This window comes from Castor canadensis, chromosome 16, assembly GCF_047511655.1.
Source record: "Castor canadensis chromosome 16, mCasCan1.hap1v2, whole genome shotgun sequence".
NCBI classification, from domain to species: Eukaryota; Metazoa; Chordata; class Mammalia; order Rodentia; family Castoridae; genus Castor; species Castor canadensis.
In genome coordinates this window covers 42,940,001-42,959,301 of record NC_133401.1, presented here as the reverse complement: position 1 = coordinate 42,959,301, position 19,301 = coordinate 42,940,001, and the positions used below count along the sequence as shown (strand labels likewise).

General features: G+C 37.3%; 2 non-coding genes across 2 annotated transcripts; both read left to right on the top strand.

The window, feature by feature from the left end:
- Positions 1 to 4,719: 4,719 nt before the first annotated feature.
- On the top strand, positions 4,720 to 4,792 carry Trnat-agu (transfer RNA threonine (anticodon AGU)). Its single transcript has one exon. It is a non-coding gene; the product is annotated as a tRNA-Thr (tRNA).
- Positions 4,793 to 11,673: 6,881 nt separating this feature from the next.
- Positions 11,674 to 11,780, top strand: LOC141418280 (U6 spliceosomal RNA). The gene has a single exon (XR_012442963.1). It is a non-coding gene; the product is annotated as a U6 spliceosomal RNA (small nuclear RNA).
- Positions 11,781 to 19,301: the final 7,521 nt, after the last annotated feature.

Sequence of the window (19,301 nt, the reverse complement as noted above, 5' to 3'; positions counted from 1 at the left end):
GAACTTAAATCCTCTTGCCTCTGCCTTGAAAAGTTAAGTTTGTATAACAATCTCTAGAGCAACCACTAAAAAAGATACAAAAGATTCTATTTTTTAAAAGCCAACAGATCAATGAAAAGGGAATGCAAAAAAAATTCAAGTAATCCCAAAGGTGGCATGAGATGTGTGCAGAGGAACGAAACACAAAGAAGAAAGGCAATAAAATGGTTGACTTAATCCATTCATATTAGTAATTATATTAAATGCAATGGGTCTCAATATACCAACTAAAAAGTAGAGATCATCAGATTGGATTTAAAGAAACAGTTACATACACACACGCGCTGTAATATGAGAAACCTATTTTAAATATAAAGACAAATACAACACATGGGAAGCTGAGGCGGGAACATTGTGAGTTCGAGGCCCATCAGGGCTAGATAGAGAGGTGTGGTCTCAAAAAACAAAATAAAGACATACATAGGTTAAAGACATGCATAGGCAAAAAGACATGATAGGAGGATCATGGTTCTAGGCCAACCTGGGTGAATAATTCATGAGACTCCCATCTCAACCAATAGCTGGGCATGGTAGTGTGTGCCTGTCATCCCAAATTACATGGGAGGCTGAGATTGGGAGGATTGCACTTCCAGTCCCATCTAGACAAAAAAAAAAGTTTATGGGACCCCCCACCTCAATGGGAAAAAAGCTGGGCATGCAGTATGTGACTGTCATCCCAGTGATGGCAGGAAGCCTCAAATAGGAGGACCATGCTCCAGGCTAGCCTGAGCAAAAAGTGAGAACACTCTCTCCCAGCCACCAAATAGCCAGAACAAAAAGGACTAGAGTCATGGCTCAAGCAATAAAGCACCTGCCTAGCAAGTGTAAAGTCCTGAGTCCAATCCCAAGTACCACAAAAACCTTGAAAGAAATTCACCCAAGGCAAAGTAGATAATCTGAACATTCCTTGTCTGTTAAAGAAATTGAATTCATATTTAAAAGCCTTCCAACAAATACAACTTCAAACCCAGATGGCTTCATTGGTCATTTATACCAAACATTTAAGTGAGAACTAACCACAATTCCACACAACCTCATTCAAAAAAATAGAAAAGGACAGAATACTTAGCGTCTTGTTTTATTGGACTGGTACAGCCTAATGCCCAAAGCAGGGATGCACATCCCAGGGTTGGGAAGCAATTGCACATCAACAGTGCTCATGAGCACAGATACAAAATCCTCAATACACACTACACAGTCAAATCCAGCGATATATAAAAAGAATAATGGTGACCTAAGAAAGAAGACCGGATTAATATTTGAAATTCAACTAATACAAATCATTGTATTAGCAGACTGAACAGAAAAAAATCATAGCAAAGAAACATTGAAGGAAGAACTCATGGCAATTTATTCCACATGATTTCATCCAGAAAATAAAGAAGGACAATTAAGGAATTAGCTGAAAAGGGGGCATCCACCAGAAGAGACCATTCATAAGCTATTTAATGGTGAAAGGCTGAGTGCCTTCCCATGTAAGACTTGAAACAGGCAAGGATGTCCTTTCTAACCACTTCCACACAGTTATCACTAGAAGTCCTAGCCAGTGCAATTAGTCAAGAAAAGAGGTACAAGGCAGGCAATTGTAAAGTAAGAAAACTTTATTATCAGATGGCACAGATGTCTGCAAAGAAAATTATGCACAAAAAAACTACAAAAAGCCTTCTAGAACTAGAAGGTTTAACAAGATCGTGAGATAGAAGGTCAATATATAAAAAGCAATCGTATTTCTCTGTATTGACAATGAGCAACTGGAATTCAACATTATGAAGTTAGCATTACTTCCAACAAAATACTTAAGTGTAAATGTGGCAGAATATCTTCAGGATCTGTAGGTGAAATTATAAATTGGTGATGAAAGAAGTCAAAGATGTAAATAAGTGGAGAGATATGCCATCTTTATATGCAGTGGAAGACTCAATATTATTCAAATGTTAATTCACAAACTGTTCCAGGGACACCAAAAGCAAAAGAAAAGAAAAATGGGTGAGTCAGAATTTTTCATAGTTAAAAAGTTTTTCTCTGAGAAATACAGTAAAGAGAATGAAAAGATAAATCATGGCCTGGAAGAAAATATTCCAAATCATTACTTCTGATAAAGGACTTGTTTACAGAACATAGAAAGTACCTTCAAAAACTCAACAGTAAGAAAACAAACAACACAGTTAAAATGACAAAAACTTTAACCAAAGACATACAGATACCAAATTATCTTATGAAAATGCTCCCTATCGTTAGTCATCACACCACACTTATTAGAATGCCTACAACTTTCTTTTTTTAAATGACAATCTCAACTGCTGGCCAGGGAGAAAAATAACTGGAAATCATACATTGATGGTAGAAACATAAAATGGTATGGACACTGTGGAAAATGGTTTGTCTATTTTTAAAAGTAAAATTAAACATACAGCTGTCATCAGATCAAGCAATCCTAGTCTTAGGTATTTATCCAAGATAAATAAAAATATGACATGCAAAAACCCGTGAGTGAATGTTTATATAACATCTTTATTCAAAATCATGAACACAATCCAGATGCCTTTTGTCCAGTGCATCGATAACTCCATCCCAATGGTATGACACAAAATGGAAGACTAATCAGGAACAACCATTGACTCAAACACAGAATGAATAGTAAATGCATTATGCTTTATGAAAAAAAAAGACAAGCCTAAAAATCTACTTATTATATGACTCAACTTTTGTGACATGTTGAAAAAGGCAAATGAGAAAAATAGTCTCAGAAGATGGAGAAGGGGCCCACCCTAAGACATAGTGTAAGAGAACTGAGCGAGTATTAGAAGGGTTCTGCATCATGACTACAGTGGTGAATTCATGACTGTAAGCATTTGCCAAAACTCTTAGAACTTTCTACAAAGAGTAAATTTTCCTGTGTGCAAATTTATATAAAATAAAGTTAACCAGGATGTGGAGAGAACCCAATGAGGAATACAAATCATAACAGAAGAATATAAGTGCATTACAAATGACTGAGCACAATGAAAGAGATGGGGAACTTATGTAACAAAAAAATACATTTTGGCTAGATTCTGTAAAACAAAAGAAAAAAGAACTGTACTCAAATCCTATGTTATAATTTAGTAAATTTGTTTACACCAGATGTAAGGTGGGCAATTTTGAAGCAACTTTATATGTACACTTGAGTTGAACAAATGAGTTGATACAATTACAAACATTAAAATCTGTGTTTCTTATCATCTAAGAATGCAATTACAGATAAATGAGGAAGGCTAAAGTAAACTCTGTGACATGGAGCTAGAATTAAAAGTATCAATGTAAGCTAATAATTTTGAAACATACTCACTTAGGCATGGAAATAAATATAAATCAGTGCATGTGTAAGCTACTGCACTGAACAAATATTTCCAAGTTCTGTACATTGATAGAATCTAGAACCAATGACATCCCCGTAACAATGAGGACATTTGCTGCTCAGATCTTAGCTTCTAAATACCATTCTGCACTTTAAAACAAACAAACCAGAATCCTTGTTCCTTGGACAAATAGTTAATACCAGAAAGTAAAGAAGTGCTCAGAAAGGATGAGGACATATGGGAAGAACACGGGAGCCAACCTCAAAGAATGGCCATTGTCTAGAGTGAAAATACGCGAGTGAGAAAACACACAGCAAAAGAATATCCTGGGAGGGTAAAAGAAAGTAAATGTGGCTGATGTACTTTCTATACAAGAATGAATTTAGAATTTTTAAACCTGTTGAAATCACCATAAGAAGGAGATTAAGGTAGAAGGGAGAAAACATGGGGGGCATGAACCAATTCAGCATGTAACACATATATACATGGAAATGTCATACTGAAACACATTGTATAGCCCTCTTAAACAAACAAAAATGTCTTTTTCAAAAATGAAGGTCCTATTTGGGGGTAGGCACAAGTGGGAAGGAAAGGGTGTGGGAGGATGAATATGATTGAATTATTATGTATGAAAATGGAAAAATGAGACCTGCTGAAACTTCTAAGAAGAGGGTGATGGGGAGTAAAGGAGAATGATGGAGGGAGTGAATTTAATTAAGATATATTCTGAGCATCTTTGTAAATGCCACAATGTATCCCCAGTACAAAATAATTTGCTAATAAAAACAAAATTAACAAAAAAATCCTACATATCAGAATAAACATAGGAGGGTCAATACTGATGCAAATAAACGAGTAACTAAATAACTACATAGCGAGAAGGGAAGCTCTTCTTACAGAGTAATTCCAGTTAGCACAAACAGAAGGAACACAGGGAGAGAAAGTCACCATCAGCACACTGCAGTGAAGGGCAGACAAGACTAATAATGGTTCTAAAATTAGCAAGAGACGTTTTGAGAAGCAGCATGTTTACTCAGTCTCAAAATCTCTCTTCCAAGATATTTATTAATTACAAATGGAAAGACAGTGCATTTCAGAAGATTATTATGACAGACAACACCTGAACTAGGTGATTCACATTAATACGAATAATACTTACTAATACTAATAAGACTGATATCACGTGCTTGTCCCTGATGGGACAAGCTGAGAAGGGACCTGCACTTTCAGAGTATCTTTACCCAAAATGTGCAAACGTCCTTCCAATTATGAGAAAAGAATAGGTCCGACTTAAGAGACAGTCTATAAAATAATTTTTCAAAGGTGTCAAGATCACAGGGATGGGGGTGTGGCTCAAGTGGTAGAACATTTGCCTAGTAAGCATGAGGCCCTGGGTTCAATCCCCAGGAACCCCAATAAAAAACACACACAAACACACACACACACACACACACACACACACACACACACACACACACTTACACACACACACACTTACACACACACACGCGGGCGCGCACACATGCAAAGGCAATGTAGAAGCTGGGTTGGTCCCTGGAACAGGAAAAGGACAAAAGTTAGAAGTTTCCCACTAACTGTCCTACAAAGTTAGTGGGAAAATGAAGCAATCTGAATAAAGGCTGTCAGTTAACAGAAATGTATCTATGTTAATTTCTTAGTCTTAAGACTTGTACTAGGGTTCTGCAAGAAGCTAGTTAACATTAGAGGAAGTGAAGGTATACAGAAACTCATTGAAGTAATTTTACAATCTTCTTGTAAGTCTAAGTTACTTTTAAAAGTCTTAAAATTTCATTTAAAAGAGATTTTATAATTTATATATGATGACATGTATCAAAATAAAATGCAATTTAAAATAACACAAGGGAGAGGAGGAAGTAAATGGAGCTGTACCACAGTGAGATTCTTTCATTATAAATTAAATGGCATGAAATTTTTGAAATCAGACTGTGAAAAGCTAAAGATATGTATTTTATAATTGAAAGCAACCACTAAAACAAGAGAAAATGCACGAAAATGAAGATGCAAATGAAAAGCCATGGGTAGAGATGAAATAACTTAAACTTTCAATCACTCCAAAAGGGCAGCAAGAGTTCTTTTAAAGTGGCCCAAACCAGCAAAACCAAATGGAAGAAGAAATGGTCAAGATGGTTGAATTACCCAACTCAACCATAGTGATAATTAAATTAAATGTAATTTTAAACAGTCCAATAACATCCAATAAATGTAAACAAAATAACAAACCAAAACATATGTTCTCTATAAGAAAGTTACTTTAAGACATTAAAAGTAGATATACATTAAAATACATAAAAACTCAAATCACATGAGAGCTGAACAGCTTTGTTAATAAAAGACAAAGTAAACTATAGGGTGAGGAACAATATCAGACAAAGGGAGGGGGTGCTTCAGAATAATAAATAGGTTCATTTGCTTTTTGTAAAAACTTAATTTGCTGGGAGCAGTGATACATGCCTATAGTTCCACCTACTCAGGAGGCTGAAGCAAGAGGATCACTTAATCCCAGAAGTTCAAGACCAGCCTGGGCAACACGGTGAGACCCCCCATCTCAAAACAAAACAAATACATAATCCTAAATATGTATGCCCTGAATAACAGAATTTCAAAATACACAAAGTTAGAAAATATTTTGAATGTAACAAAAATAAGTGCTAAACTTGTGTTTAAAGGGAAATTTGTAGTTTATTCTTGTTATTTTGCTTCTTATTTTTTGAGAGAGCATCTCACTACATAGTCCAGGCTGGCTTCAAACTCATTGATCCACCAAGTCACCATGCCTGGCTGAAATTTACAGTTTTAAATGCTTGTATTAGAAAAGAAATTTGGTCTAAAATAAAGATTGAAGGCTCTACTTTAGGAAGCTAGATAAAAGCAAAATTAGCTCAAAATAATTAAAAAGAAGAAAATATTAAAGAGCAGAGATCGATGAACTAAAAAATGAACAGAGGAAAATCATTAAACCAAAAGTAGATAATATTGTTTTTCTAAAAAAAAACCCTAATGTGAGACTGGTTTGACATTTCATGGAAAATACAAAAGACACAAATTGCCAATACCAGAAATAACATAGAGTGCATCACTATAAATTCTATGGATATTAAAGTGATATAGAAAAATCATTAGCATTTCTATACACTAACAATGAGCAAACTGAAAAAGAATGTATGAAAACAATTCCATTTACAATAGCCTCAAAAAAATCAAATACCTAGGTGTAAACCTAACAAAAGATGTGAAAGACCTCTACAAGGAAAACTATACACTTCTGAAGAAAGAGATTGAGGAAGACTATAGAAAGTGGAGAGATCTCCCATGCTCATGGATTGGTAGAATCAACATAGTAAAAATGTCAATACTCCCAAAAGTAATCTACATGTTTAATGCAATTCCCATCAAAATTCCAATGACATTCATTAAAGAGATTGAAAAATCTACTGTGAAATTTATATGGAAACACAAGAGACCACGAATAGCCAAGGCAATACTCAGTCAAAAGAACAATGCAGGAGGTATCACAATACCTGACTTCAAACTATATTACAAAGCAATAACAATAAAAACAGCATGGTACTGGCACAAAAACAGACATGAAGACCAGTGGAACAGAATAGAGGACCCAGATATGAAGCCACACAACTATAACCAACTTGTCTTTGACAAAGGAGCTAAAAATATACGATGGAGAAAAAGCAGCCTCTTCAACAAAAACTGCTGGGAAAACTGGTTAGCAGTCTGCAAAAAACTGAAACTAGATCCATGTATATCACCCTATACCAAGATTAACTCAAAATGGATCAAGGATCTTAATATCAGATCCCAAATTTAAGTTGATACAGGAAAGAGTAGGAAATACTGTGGAGTTAGTAGGTATAGGTAAGAACTTTGTCAATGAAACCCCAGCAGCACAGCAACTAAGAGATAGCATAGATAAATGGGACCTCATAAAACTAAAAAGCTTCTGTTCATCAAAAGAAATGGTCTCTAAACTGAAGAGAACACCCACAGAGTGGGAGAAAATATTTGCCAACTATACATCAGACAAAGGACTAATAACCAGAATATATAGGGAACTTAAAAAACTAAATTCTCCCAAAACTAATGAACCAATAAAGGAATGGGCAAGTGAACTAAACAGAACTTTCTCAAAAGAAGAAATTCAAATGGCCAAAAAACACATGAAAAAATGCTCACCATCTCTAGCAATAAAAGAAATGCAAATTAAAACCACACTAAGATTCCACCTCACCCCTGTTAGAATAGCCATCATTAGCAACACCACCACCAACAGGTGTTGGCGAGGATGAGGGGAAAAAGGAAACCTCTTACACTGTTGGTAGGAATGTAGACTAGTACAACCACTCTGGAAAAAAATTTGGAGGCTACTTAAAAAGCTAGACATCGATCTACCATTTGATCCAGCAATACCACTCATGGGGATATACCCAAAAGACTGTGACACAGGTTACTCCAGAAGTACCTGCACACCCATGTTTATTGCGGCACTATTCACAATAGCCAAGTTATGGAAACAGCCAAGATGCCCCACCACTGACGAATGGATTAAGAAAATGTGGTATCTATACACAATGGAATTTTATGCAGCCATGAAGAAGAACAAAATGTTATCATTTGCGGGTAAATGGATGGAATTGGAGAACATCATTCTGAGTGAGGTTAGCCTGGCTCAAAAGACCAAAAATCGTATGTTCTCCCTCATATGTGGACATTAGATCAAGAGCAAACACAACAATGGGATTAGACTATGAGCACATGATAAAAGCGAGAGCACACAAGGGAGGGGTGAGGATAGGTAAGACACCTAAAAAACTAGCTAGCATTTGTTGCCCTTAATGCAGAGAAACTAAAGCAGATACTTTAAAAGCAACTGAGGCCAATACAAAAAGGGGACCAGGAACTAGAGAAAAGGTGAGATCAAAAAGAATTAACCTAGAAGGTAACACCCATGCCCAGGAAATCAATGTGAGTCAATACCCTGTATAGCTATCCTTATCTCAACCAGCAAAAACCCTTGTCCCTTCCTGTTATTACTTATACTCTCTCTAGAACAAAATTAGAAATAAGGGCAAAATAGTTTCTGCTGGGTATTGAGGGGGTGGGGGGGAGAGGGAGGGGGTGGAGTGGGTGGTAAGGGAGGGGGTGGGGGCAGGGGGGAGAAATGACCCAAGCCTTGTATGCACATATGAATAATAAAAGAAAAAGGAAAAAAAAACAGGGCTGCTGGAGTTGCTCAAGTCATAAAATAAATAAATAAATAAATAAAGTGATAAAAAGGAAGCATTGCAAACTTTGGACTAATATTTTTCCCAATTAAAAATAAAGTTTCTTAAAAGATATTAATTATCAGAATTGACTCAAAAAGAAATAAAAAATACAAAAAGACCTACATTTTTTCTAATTTTGTTTAAAATTAACATACAGTAAAATTGACATTTGGTGGACTAGACAGTTCTAGCTTTAAAAACATCAAGTTCATAGTTTAAAATATTCCCAACACTGCTGGGTGCAAGCCCAGGCAAATAGTTCTCAAGACCCCCTCTCAAAAATACCAAGCACAAAAATGGGCTGGTGGAGTGGCTCCAGCAGTAAAGCACTCGTGTCTAGCAAGCATGAGACCCTGACTTCAAGCCCCACTAATTTTTTTGAAGCCAGCATTACCTTTGTACAAAAATAAAACAGATGAAGACAATACAAAGAAACTACAAGTACATTGCTGAAAGTAATTACAGAAAAGCTAAGTGGAAAGACATCTTGTGCTTATGAGTTGGAAGACTTAAAATATTGTCTCTGAGGCAATATTCCCCAGAATTACACATAGATTCAATGCTATCCCTGTCAGAATTCCAGCTGCCCTTTTGCAGAAATTAACAAAACAATGCCAAAATTCATATGGAAATGTGACAGACTGAGCATAATTAAAACAATCTTTAAAAAAGAAAACAAAGTTGGAAGACTGACACAATTTCAAAACATTTTTTTTTAATTTTTGGTGGCACTGGGGTTTGAACTCAGGACCTCACACTTGCTAGGCAGTCACTCTACCACTTGAGCCACTCCACCAGTAAAATGTAACAGTGCTGGATATTGAACCCAGGACCTTACATATGCTAGGTAAGTGCTCTACCACTAGGCTACATTTCTAGCCCCTCCAAATGTCAAATTTTTCTATAATTAATCAATGAATTCACCCTAAAAATTCTTATTTTCTGCAATAATCAGAAATAATGTGATAATGCCAATGGAACTGAGTTGACGCGTGTGTGTGTGTGTGTGTGTGTGTGTGTGTGTGTGTGTAGCTAGATATAACCATAGATGATAGATAGATAGATAGATAGATAGATAGATGGATGTTGCCATATAGCCATGATTAGGTGGATTTAAATGCATCCCTCAAAGACTCACGTGTTGGAGGGTTATTCCCCATGTGGCAATGTGGGAGGTGATGGGACCCTTAAGAGGTGGCACCTAGTGGAAAGTCCTTTAGTTAATTGAAGGGATTGCAGTACTCCTCTCTCTGGCTTTCTGTTTTGTGATGTGATCAATACTTCCCACCCTGATGTGATGCACCCAAGAGAGCTAAGCCAGAGCACGCCAAAAACTCCAAAACTGTGCGCTAAATAAGCCTCTTTTATATACAAATTTGGCCTGCCTCGGGTTATTCATTATAGCAACAACAACAAAATGACCAATACAAAAAATTGGTAGGATGAATGGGGTCATTAACTATACCTAAATATCTGGAGGCAGTTTGGAACTGGGTGATGCAAAGAGGTTAAAAAGAGTTTGGGACTTGTGTCACAGTGACACAGGTTACTCCAGAGGCACCTGCATACCCATGTTTATTGCAACACTATTCACAATAGCCAAGTTATGGAAACAGCCAAGATGCCCCACTACTGACGAATGGATTAAGAAAATGTTGTATTTATACACAATGGAATTTTTTTTCCTTTTTCTTTTATTATTCATATGTGCATACAAGGCTTGGGTCATTTCTCCCCCCTGCCCCCACCCCCTCCCTTACCACCCACTCCGCCCCCTCCCTCTCCCCCCACAATACCCAGCAGAAACTATTTTGCCCTTATTTCTAATTTTGTTACACAATGGAATTTTATGCAGCCATGAAGAAGAACGAAATGTTATCATTCGCTGGTAAATGGATGGAATTGGAGAACATCATTCTGAGTGAGGTTAGCCTGACCCAAAAGACCAAAAATCGTATGTTCTCCCTCATATGCGGACATTAGATCAAGGGCAAACACAACAAGGGGATTGGACTTTGATCACAAGATAAAAGCGAGAGCACACAAGGGAGGGGTGAGGATAGGTAAGACACGTAAAAAATTAGCTAGCATTTGTTGCCCTCAATGCAGAGAAACTAAAGCAGATACCTTAAAAGCAACTGAGGCCAATAGGAGAAGGGGACCAGGAACTAGAGAAAAGGTTAGATCAAGAAGAATTAACCTAGAAGGTAACACACACACACACAGGAAATTAATGTGAGTCAACTCCCTGTATAGCTATCCTTATCTCAACCAGCAAAAACCCTTGTTCCTTCCTATTATTGCTTATACTCTCTCTTCAACAAAATTAGAGATAAGGGCAAAATAGTTTCTGCTGGGTATTGAGGGGGTGGGGGGGGAGAAGGAAGGGGCGGAGTGGGTGGTAAGGGAGGGGGTGGGGTCGGGGGGAGAAATGACCCAAGCACTGTATGCACATATGAATAATAAAAAAATAAAAATTAAAAAAAAAGTGTTTGGGACCAAGCTAAGAATAGCCTAGAGGCTCTAACTGGAGCATTAGGAGTGATTCTGAGAAGTACTCAGAAGACAAGGTAACTAAGGGAGAAACATCTTAGAGACTGGATAAGCGGTCATAACCAGAATGCTGATGGAAATGAGGATTCTATTGGAAACTGGACCTGAGGCCACCCTTGTTACAGTGCAGCAAAGAACCTGGATGCATTGTGCCTATGCCCTCAGACTCAAGGAAGGCCAATGATAAGCTACTTTGTTTGGTGAAGGGGATCTCAAACAAAGAGTTCTGACTGTGGCATGGGTATGACTGACCACTTCTAGTCATATTTACAGATCAAGGAGCAAAGGGAGGCAGACTGGATACATTTGGAAAATTTGAAGCCTGGCCAGGAAAGGAGCAAAAATGAGCATTCAGGGGGCTATGGGTCAGCCAAGCCACTTGCTAAAGAGATTAATTAGCATGGATAAAAAAGAAACCAAGTGTGCTCACTTCAGCAGCATATTCACCAAAACTGGAATGATACAGGGAAGATTAGTGTGACCCCTGGGCAAGAATGACACACAAATTCATGAAAAGTTTCATATTTTTTCATTTGCAGGTAAATGGATGGAACTGAAGACATCTTAAGTGAAGTTAACCAGGCTCAGAAGGCCAAAAGCTCCATGTTTTCTCTCATATGTGAAATACAGACCTAACACAAATACAGCAATATTATGAAAAACAGGTCATGCTAAGGGGAGGTCATATATGAGAAGGAGGGTAAAAAAGGAAACTAAGAAGGTGAATATGGTTGATATACTCTCTACACAAGAATGGTATAGAATTCCTAAAGTGGCTAAAACCACCATAAGAAAGGGACCAAGGCAGAACAACAACAACAAAAATTAGAGAAGATGAACAAATTAGGGCTATAATACATATATACATGGAAATATCACACGGAAACTCCCTGTGTAACTACTTTTATCTCAAATAAGCAAAACCAAAATTTCTTTTTTTTTCCTTTTTTCTTCTACAAAATCAAAGAACTGGAGGGTGGAACAGGTCCTGCTAGGGAGGGAGGTTGGTACCAGTGGGAGGGATGAGGTGGCAGGGAAAGGGTGTGGGAGGGTGAATATGGTGCAAAAAATGTGTACACATGTATGTAAATGGAAAAATGATACCTGTTGAAACTGTTCCAGGAATGGGAGAGGGGGGATGAAGAGAGTGGTGGAGGGGGTGAATTCAAGTATGATATATTTGATACATTATAAGAACTTTTGTAAATGCCACAAGATACCCCCATCCAATAAAACAATAAAAAAATTAAAAAAGAAACCAGTGCTTTGCATCAGGACAATTGGAAAAAGGGTTCAGGACATCTCAGAATTGAAAGTCATTCTTCCCATCATAAGCCCAGAGAACTCCCAGAGAAGAGTTGTTTCATAAAACCCTGGGTGCTCTCCCTCTGTGGATTTATTGCTCATGACTCCCTTAGAATTTACTTCCCTGCATTCAGCCAGTGAAGCATTCAGTAACTACAGCCATGGTTCAAGCTGCCCAAGTGCAGCTTATGCAGGTGGCAAACCACAGTGTGCATGGTATCCATACTATCCTGGTTTTGCAGGTGCACAGGATGCAAGAATTATACAGTTATGGCAGCTACCACCACAATTACAAAGGAAAGCTTGGGAATCTAAGCAGAGTTTTGCCACAGGATTGGGTCCCCTAGCGAGAACACCCAGTGGTGTAATGCCTCATGGAGCTGCAGAGGGGACTCTATAAAAGTAGAACGATGAACAACATGACATACCCCTCCAGGAAAGCCACTAGCATCATTTGTAGTATGTGCAGCCCCCGAGAAATCTTAAAGGTCATATGGGTAGTGGCCATCAGAGTCATAGGGCACTGCCCAGCATTATTAATCATTAGTGAAATGAAAATTAAAATCACAAGGAGTCTTAGATTAGGCAATGGTTTCTTAGATAAACTTCCAGCAGATACAAAAGAAAGATAAACTAGACATTATCAAATTTAAATCTTTTTACTTCAAATAATATCTTCGAGAAAGTAAAAAGAAACTGGGTACCAGTGGTTCATGCCTCTTATCCTAGCTACTTGGGGAGGCTGAGATCAGGAGGATCATGGTTCAAGGCTGGTCCAGGTAAGTAGCTTGCGAGAAACCATCTCTCAAATAGCCAAAGCAAAAAAATGGACTGGAAGTGTGGCTCAAATGGTAGAGGGCCTGCTTTGCAAGCATGAAGCCCTGTGTTTTTTTTTTTAAAAACAAAAAAAGTCCCACCAAAACACAAACTAAAAAAAAGTAAAAAGATATCTCACAGATTGGGATGAAATATGTGCAAATAATCTATCTAGAATATGCAATGTGTCTAGAATACACAATGAACTATTATAACTCAATAATCAAATAATAAGTAACATAATTGTTAAGACAGAAAACAGATCTAAATCAATAGTTCTCCAGAGAAGACACACAAGTGACCAACATGCATGAAAAGATATCCAACATATGTAGCTACCAGAGAAATACAACTCAGAGCACAATGAGTGCCTCTTTGAGCTCATGAGGATGGATATAACCAAAAAAGACAGATAATAACAAGTATCAGAAAATTGGGACCCTTCTGCATTTCTGGTGGAAGCAAAATGGTGTTGCATCTGTGGAAAACAATTTGGTGGGTTCTCAGATAGTTAAGCATAGACTTACCAGCTGGCCACACCAATCTCCTAGTACATCCCTAGGGGAATTGAAAATATATGTCTGCACAATTTGTATGTGAATGTTCACAGAAGCATTGTTCTTAATAGTCCAAAAAGAAAACAATGTCAATGTCCACAACTCACAGACAGATAAACAAAATGTGGCTTATCTAGCCCGTGAAATATTATTCAGCATAAAAAGAAATACAGTACTATTACATGCTTCAGTGCTTTTATTCCATGTTTGCCACGTGGATTAATCTTAAAATAGAATGCTGAGTGCATGAAATCAGATACAAAAGGTCACATAATGTATGATTCCACTTACCTGAAATGTTCAAAATAAGAAAGTTCACAGGAATATAAAGTAGATTAGTGGTTGCCTGGGGCTTGGAGGAAGGAAGAATGGGAAATGGCTGCTAATGGCTATAGGGTTTCTTTTTGGAGTAATGAAGATGATCTGGAATTAAATAGTACTGAAGGTTTCACAACTTTGCAAATCAACTGAAATAGTACTATTTAAATACTTTTTTATACTTTTTAAATAGTACTATTTATGGTACGTGAATTATATATCAATAAATGAAAGCCACAGGCCAATACTTGTCATAAAAACATGCAAAAATCCTTTAAAAATATTAGCATGGTGACTCCAACAATATTTTAAAAGGGTAATAAAGCTATGTGAGGTTTATTTGAAAATCAATATCATTCACCATATTAGTAGAATAAAAGATAAAAACCATATAATCATCTTGGTGGACCCAAATTGACAAAATTCAGTGCCAGTCATGAGGAAAACTATCAGAACATTAGGAATGAAAAAGAGCAACAAACATTTATTATCTCAAAGTTTCCCAGGTCAGGAGTCCAGGTTTGGCTTAAATGGATGTCTGAGGCTCAAGTTTTCTCACGAAACTACAACCAGGCTGTTAGCTGGGGCTGTAGTCCACTTCCTTTGAAGATTCAACTGGCAGAGGATACACCTCCAAGTCACCCACATGACTGTTGGGAGGATTCAGTTCCTTGAAAGCTACTGAATGGAGGACCTTAATTCTTCACTATTGACAGAAGACCTCCCTCAGTTCTTTGCAATGTGGCAGCTCACAACAACACAGCTGGCTTCCCCCAGAGCAAGCCAGCAAGAGATGATGAGACCTGAAATGGAAGCCACAGTCTTCTAATTTAAACTTGAATATGATAGTCCCATCACCTCTTCTGTATTCTGTTCACTGAGGCAAGTCAGTAAGTCCAGCCAACATGCAAGGAAAGGAACTAATATAGCAGTGTGATTAACAGGTGAGATCTTTAGGGAATATCTTAGAGACTGCCTACTACCAAAAGTACATGTGAAAAACTAAAGTTAGTGGTACTGACATTATATTTAATGGTTAAATATTTAAAGTCTTACTCGTTAAAATAGAGAACTACAAAAGCCCATGCACCCTCACTTATTCCATTCAATTCCATACTGGACCTAAAATAGCCCAAGCAATTATGACAAAAGTCAAATTTGGAAACTAAATGAGCCAAATAGGCAGACACAGAGCATCCCATCCAACAGCAGGAAAGCATGCATTCTCCTCACTATTCACAGACTACATCGAATAGGAGGCAAAAAAACAATTTTCAACAAATTCAAGAAGATTTAAATAACATCAATTTGTTTCTAACCAAAATACTCTGAAACTAGAAATCAATAAGAGGAGGAATCTGGGAAGATTCAAAAAGATAAGGAAAAAATCAATAAGTCAGGGAAGAAGTCAAAAGGAAATTTAAAACATATCATAAAACAAATGGCAATGAAAACACAACACAGAAATGAAAGAGGATGGGGCAAGATGGTAGAGTACAAGCATCTTCCATTTGACTCCATGAATGAAGAGAGTTGAGGTAGCAATGGAAAGACTATGTTCTGAAGAGCTTAAGAGAGGAAGACCATCAGGAATCACAGAAGAGGTGAAAGGACATCTGAATAGCACAGAGAAGTTTATGCAGTAAGGAGCTCAGGTAGTGAAGGGCATGGTGGACAGTGGCTCCACCCTCCATAGCAAGAAGCAAGTCCCACTGCTTGAGTATCATTGTGGAAACAGAGCACTGTCCTATGGCTGATTGAGTGCTTAGCCTCTAGAAACTGCCTCCCAGCTACATGTGTTTGCTCTAGGTGAAACTAAAAGCACTGATCCCAGGTCCAGAAAATTACATGATTTCCCCTAGCCATCCCCCACAGAGTAGGGAACTGCTGCCTGGAATCTGCAAGCACTGAGACCAATCTCTAGGAGCTGCCTCCTGGTTGCATGTATTTGCTGCCAGATGAGACTGAGAGCTCTGAGCCCAGGACCCATGGATCATGTGATTTCCCCTATCTCTTACCTCTCACAGGGTAGTGATCTACTGGGTGAAATCTGAAAGCACTTGGTCTGGCAGTAAGCATACCTGAGTCCATCAGTTCTTCCCCAGTCAGTGCAGTACTAAGTGCTGTTTGCTTCCCCCCACCCGATACATTTGGAGGACACCTCTAGGCTTGGAAACTTGCTGTCCCTGGAGGAATGGGGGACTGGGGGAGGTCTTGTGGAGCAAGTGAGAACCTGCCCAGACCACAGGTTGCAAGGTTCCCTGAAGCCAGTCACAGGTCCAAGTACACAAAGAAAGGGAGCTACTAAAGTGAAAGCAGCCCAGAAGTGGATAATTGGCCCTTGACTGGCAAAGTCCTGAGCCCACATATACCAACAATTTGTATACTAGGAACTAAAAGAGATCCTAGATAATTTTCCTCCATCTATGTGGTGCTAGAGATCAGACCCAGTGTCCTAAGTATGAGTCAAATGCTTGGCTACTGAGCTATACCCACCAAGCCACTGGTGAGAAACTTCACCTCAACCCTGCCCTACATATTCCAGTATGAACATTGAGAATACTGGAATTTAAAGACTATAGGTGGTGAAAATTCCCAACGAATCTTAGCCTTGGATGCACAAATCTTAATACAGACATATAAGAAATATGAACAAAATAATACAGCATAACACCTCCAAAAGATGGCAGCTAATCCAGGAATGGGGGGAGAGGGGATAAAGGAGAATGATAGAGAGGGCAAATTCAACTATGATATATCATAAGAACTTTTTGTAAATGTCACAATGTACCCCAGGTAAAACAATAATATAATAATAATAAAAAGAATGGACTCTAAGTGAAAGTGAAATGGATGAAATCCCAAAGAATTCAAAAGTATGATTATAAGAATGATCAACAAAAATTAAGAGCACATGTATGAACACCTGAATGAATTCAAAGAAAATACAAATAAACAGCTGAATGTAATAGGGAAGACAATGAAGGATATGAAAGAAGAATTCAATAAGGATATAGAAATAATGGGGAAAAACTGAAATCCTGCAAATTAAAAGCTCAATGAAATTTTTTTTAAGTCTCAGCTGAAAGTCTCATCAATAGTCTAAATCAAATTGAAAACAGAGTATCAGGGCTTGAAGAAAAGAAGAATGAATTAGAACATTCAGGTAAACATTTTCAAAAACAAGAAAATATGAATGTAATATACAAGACCTCTGGAACACCACCAAAAAAACAAACCTACAAATCATGGGGATAGAAGATGGAGAAGAGGTGCAAGCTAAAGGTGTGGATAACATATTTAATAAAACAGCAGAGGGCTGGCAGAATAGTTCAAGTGGTAGAGTGCCTGTCTAGGAAGTGTGAGGCCCCCAGTACCACCAAAAACCAACAATAGAAAATTTGAAAATCTGAGAAAGATGGTCATCCAGGGACAAGAGGCTTTTAGGATACCAAACAGACAAGACCAGATTGATTATGCAGAAGGAAAGAATATTGAAAGTTTCAAAAAAGATGTGACAAGTCACATATAAAGCAAACAAATAAAAAAAACAACAGATTTCTCAAGAGAAACTCAGAAAACAAGGAAGGCAGGAAATGATGTATTTTCTGAAAGAAAAATAACTGCCAACCTAGATTACTGTATTCAGCAAAGCTATCATTCATGGTTGAAGAAGAAATAAAAACCTTCTATGATAAACAAAAACTAAAGGAATTCATGAACACTAAGAATACATGTCAGTAGTCGCTCTAAATGTTAATGGTCTCAATTCTCTAATCAAAACACGCAGAGTGGCAGATTGGATTAATGATCAAGACCCACTCATTTGCTGTCTAGAAGAAACATGTCCCTCTGGCAAAGACAAACACAGGCTTAAAGCAAAAGGATGGACAAAGATACTCTAAGCAAATAGAGCCCCAAAATCAAACAGGAGTAGCTGTGATCATAACTGACAAAGCAGACTTTAAAATTAGTCAGAAGAGACAAAGAAAGTCACTCCATATGGATAAAGGAAACATTCCATCAAGGGGATAAAACCATTGGAAACATATATGCACCCAATTTCATAAAACAAACAATAATGGACATAAAACACAGAAAGACCCCAACACAATAACAGTGGGTGATTTTAATACCTCATCCCCACCAAGATAAGTATTTTAGAGAAATAAGCAAAGAAACTTCAGAATCAAATGACACTATCAATCAAATAGACTTAAAAAACACCTACAGAATATTCCAACTAACAGTAACAGAATATACAATCTCAGCAGTACACACTAGTTTCTCAGAAGTAGGTATTTTAGAACATAAAGCAAGTCTTAACAAATACACAAAAATTGCAATAACCTTCTGTATTTTATCAAACCCCAATGGAATAAACCTAGAAATCAAAAGCAAGAGAAACTACAGAAAATATTCATGGAGACCAAACAATATACTTCTGAGTGATCAGTGGATCAGAAAAGAAGTAAGAAGAAACCAAAAGATTCCTGCAATAAAATGAAAATGAAAACATAACTTACCCGAACCTTTGAGACACAAAAGGCCATAAGTGATATGAGGAAAGTTTATAGCTATGAATGCCTAAATTAAAAAATCAGAGAAAGCTCAATTAAACAACCTAGTTATGCACTTCAGAATTAATTGACACTGTAGATCAAATGGACTTAATAGACATCCTCAGAATATTCCACCTAACAGCCACAGAGTACACATTCTTCTTAGCAGTCCATGGAACTCTCTCAAATACAGATCATGTTTTAGGACATAAAGTAAGTCTCAACAAATATAAGAAAATTGAAATAATTTCCTGTATTTTAGCAAACCACAATGGTATAAAACTATAAATAAATAACAAGAGAAACTACAAAAAGAATTATAACACATGGAGATTGAAAAATTCACTTTTGGAAAGTCATTGAAGAAATAAGGGAGGAAATAAAACATTTCCTATAGCAAATGAGAATGAAAACACAATTTGCAAGAACCTTTGGGACACAGAAAAGGCAGAGCTAAGAGGAACATTTATAGTCATGACTGTGTACATTTAA